Source organism: Triticum urartu, chromosome 6A (genome assembly GCF_056163025.1).
Source record: "Triticum urartu cultivar PI428250 chromosome 6A, HENAU_Tu73, whole genome shotgun sequence".
Taxonomy (NCBI): Eukaryota; Viridiplantae; Streptophyta; class Magnoliopsida; order Poales; family Poaceae; genus Triticum; species Triticum urartu.
Genome location: NC_141878.1, coordinates 567028912 through 567033248, shown reverse-complemented (window position 1 = coordinate 567033248; position 4337 = coordinate 567028912).

The window sequence follows — 4337 nt, the reverse complement described above, 5'->3', positions numbered from 1 at the left end:
GAGGCTCGCGGTGGCTATCGTTATGTTCTCACCCTCACTGATGACTTGAGTAGATATGGGTATGTCTACTTAATGAAACACAAGTCTGAGACCTTTGAAAAGTTCAAGGAATTTCAGAGTGAGGTTGAGAATCAACGTGACAGGTAAATCAAGTTCCTGCGATCAGATCGTGGAGGAGAATACTTGAGTCACGAGTTTGGCACACACTTAAGAAAATGTGGAATAATTTCACAACCCACGCCGCCTGGAACACCTCAACGTAATGGCGTGTCCGAACGTCGTAATCGCACTCTATTAGATATGGTGCGATCTATGATGTCTCTTGCTGATTTACCGCTATCTTTTTGGGGCTATGCTTTAGAGACTGCCGCATTCACTTTAAATAGGGCTCCGTCGAAATCCGTTGAGATGACACCGTATGAATTATGGTTTGGGAAGAAATCTAAGCTGTTGTTTCTAAAAGTTTGGGGATGCGATGCTTATGTCAAGAAACTTCTACCTGAAAAGCTCGAACCCAAATCGGAAAAATGCGTCTTCATAGGATACCCTAAAGAAACTATTGGGTATACCTTCTACCTCAGATCCGAAGGCAAGATCTTTGTTGCCAAGAATGGGTCCTTTCTAGAGAAAGAGTTTCTCTCGAAAGAAATAAGTGGGAGGAAAGTAGAACTTGATGAAGTATTACCTCTTGAACCGGTAAGTGGCGCAGCTCAAGAAAATGTTCCTGAGGTGCCTGCACCGACTAGAGAGGAAGTTAATGATGATGATCACGAAACTTCAGATCAAGTTGCTACTGAACTTCGTAGGTCCACGAGGACACGTTCCGCACCATAGAAAATAAATGGATCTTTAAGAAGAAGACAGACGCGGATGGTAATGTGACCATCTATAAAGCTCGGCTTGTCGCTAAGGGTTATCGACAAGTTCAAGGGGTTGACTACGATGAGACTTTCTCACCGGTAGCGAAGCTAAAGTCCGTCCGAATCATGTTAGCAATTGCCGCATTCTATGATTATGAAATGTGGCAAATGGACGTCAAAACGGCATTCCTTAATGGTTTCCTTAAGGAAGAATTGTATATGATGCAGCCGGAAGGTTTTGTCGATCCTAAGAATGCTGACAAGGTGTGCAAGCTCCAACGCTCGATTTATGGGCTGGTGCAAGCATCTCGGAGTTGGAACATTCGCTTTGATGAGATGATCAAAGCATTTGGGTTTACGCAGACTTATGGAGAAGTCTGCGTTTACAAGAAAGTGAGTGGGAGCTCTGTAGCATTTCTCATATTATATGTAGATGACATACTTTTGATGGGAAATGATATAGAACTCTTGGACAGCATCAAGGCCTACTTGAATAAGAGTTTTTCAATGAAGTACCTTGGAGAAGCTGCTTATATATTAGGCATCAAAATCTATAGAGATAGATCGAGACGCCTCATAGGTCTTTCACAAAGCACATACCTTGATAAGATATTGAAGAAGTTCAATATGGATCAATCTAAGAAGGGGTTCTTGCCTGTGTTACAAGGTATGAAATTGAGCTCAGCTCAATGTCCGACCATGGCAGAAGATATAGAAGAGATGAGCGTCATCCCCTATGCATCAGCCATAGGTTCTATTATGTATGCCATGCTATGTACCAGACCTGATGTAAACCTTGCCGTAAGTTTGGTAGGAAGGTACCAAAGTAATCCCGGCAAGGAACACTGGACAGCGGTCAAGAATATCCCGAAGTACCTGAAAAGGACTAAGGAAATGTTTCTCGTCTATGGAGGTGACGAAGAGCTCGTCATAAAGGGTTACATCGACGCTAGCTTCGACACAGATCTGGATGACTCAAAGTCACAAACCGGATACGTGTATATTTTGAATGGTGGGGCAGTAAGCTGGTGCAGTTGCAAGCAGAGCGTCGTGGCGGGATCTACATGTGAAGCGGAGTACATGGCAGCCTCAGAGGCAGCACACGAAGCAATTTAGGTGAAGGAGTTCATCACCGACCTAGGAGTCATACCCAATGCGTCGGGGCCAATCAAACTCTTCTGTGACAACACTGGAGCTATTGCACTTGCCAAGGAGCCCAGGTTTCACAAGAAGACCAGGCACATCAAGCGTCGCTTCAACTCCATTCGTGAAAATGTTCAAAATGGAGACATAGATATTTGCAAAGTACATACGGACCTGAATGTAGCAGATCCGTTGACTAAACCTCTCCCTAGAGCAAAACATGATCAATACCAGAATTCCATGGGTGTTCGATTCATCACAATGTAACTAGATTATTGACTCTAGTGCAAGTGGGAGACTGTCGGAAATATGTCCTAGAGGCAATAATAAAAGGATTATTATTATATTTCCTTGTTCATGATAATTGTCTTTTATTCATGCTATAATTGTGTTATCCGGAAATCGTAATACATGTGTGAATAATAGACACCAACATGTCCCTAGTAAGCCTCTAGTTGACTAGCTCGTTGATCAACAGATAGTCATGGTTTCCTGACTATGGACATTGGATGTCATTGATAACGAGATCACATCATTAGGAGAATGATGTGATGGACAAGACCCAATCCTAAACATAGCATAAGATCGTATAGTTCGTTTGCTAGAGTTTTCCAATGTCAAGTATCTTTTCCTTAGACCATGAGATCGTGTAACTCCCGGATACCGTAGGAGTGCTTTGGATGTACCAAACGTCACAACGTAACTGGGTTACTATAAAGGTATACTACGGGTATCTCCGAAAGTGTCTGTTGGGTTGACACGGATCAAGACTGGGATTTGTCACTCCGTATGACGGAGAGGTATCACTGGGCCCACTCGGTAATGCATCATCATAATGAGCTCAAAGTGACCAAGTGTCTGGTCACGGGATCATGCATTACGGTACGAGTAAAGTGACTTGCCGGTAACGAGATTGAACGAGGTATTGGGATACCAACGATCGAATCTCGGGCAAGTAACATACCGATTGACGAAGGGAATTGTATGCAGGATTGATTGAATCCTCGACATCGTGGTTCATCCGATGAGATCATCGAGGAGCATGTGGGAGCCAACATGGGTATCCAGATCCCGCTGTTGGTTATTGGCCGGAGAGTCGTCTCGGTCATGTCTACGTGTCTCCCGAACCCGTAGGGTCTACACACTTAAGGTTCGGTGACGCTAGAGTTGTAGGGATATGTATATGCAGTAACCCGAATGTTGTTCAGAGTCTCGGATGAGATCCCGGATGTCACGAGGAGTTCCGGAATGGTCCGGAGGTAAAGAATTATATATAGGAAGTGCTATTTCGGGCATCGGGACAAGTTTCGGGGTCACCGATATTGTACTTGTAACGCCCGGATAATTAAGCTACAGTGATTCCCCGCTAATGATGCCACGTCACCACGGTTACTGTGGTAAACTCTCGATAGTTCAGAACCGAAACAAGTTCAAAATTTAAATAAAAGAAAACAATAAAAGTTTTCAAAAATTAAAACAAAAATGTTCGGTGGTTGCCAAATATTACCAAGATAATTATGGTGTAAGGTTCACAATTTTATAAAATGCCTAAATAATTTAAAATGATTTAAAGCAGAAGAGGAAATAAAGAAAAGGAAACTACAAAAACAGAAGACAAAACAAAGAAAAAAACAAAAGGGGGGAGAAGCCCCCCCCTCGCTGGGCCTCGCCCAGATGGCCTCGGGGCCAATCAGGCCGGCCCAGCCGGCCCCTCCTCTCTCTCCTTATCCCCACCCCGTAACCCTAAACCCCCCCCACTCGCCCCACTCCCTCCCCCGATCCCCCTGGATCGGGATCGATCCCCTCTCTCCCCTCGTCTCCCCCAGCGCGCACCCGCACCGCCGCTCAGTGCCGTCGCCGGAGATCACCACGCCGGAGCCGCCCCGCCACCTCGCCATCCCTCGCGCCGCCGCACGCCCAGAGGCGAAGCGCCTCGTGCCCGACACCCCCTCACACGCCTCTCCTCCTCCTTCCCCGTTCTGGATCTGGGCGGCGCGCCCGACGCCGCCGTCGATCCCCGTCGCCCCGCCGCCGTTCACCATCGCCACCGCCACCGCGCTCCCCGTCCTCCTCTGGACGCCGCCGTGCCGCTGCCATCGCCCCACGCCACCCCGAGCCCCGACGACCGCACCCCATCCGCTGCCGCTCGAGGGCCTCCTCGACTAGCCGGACCGCTCCGCCATCGCCGGAGCCCTACCCCGCCGGACTGCATCCCCTGCGCCGCGTCGTCTCCGCCCGCCTCCTCGCCCCCCTGTTGCCCTTGACCCTACGGATCCACGGTGAGGCCCCCGGCCTCTCTTCCTCCCGGCTCCTCGCGTCGTCCCGCAGCCGTGC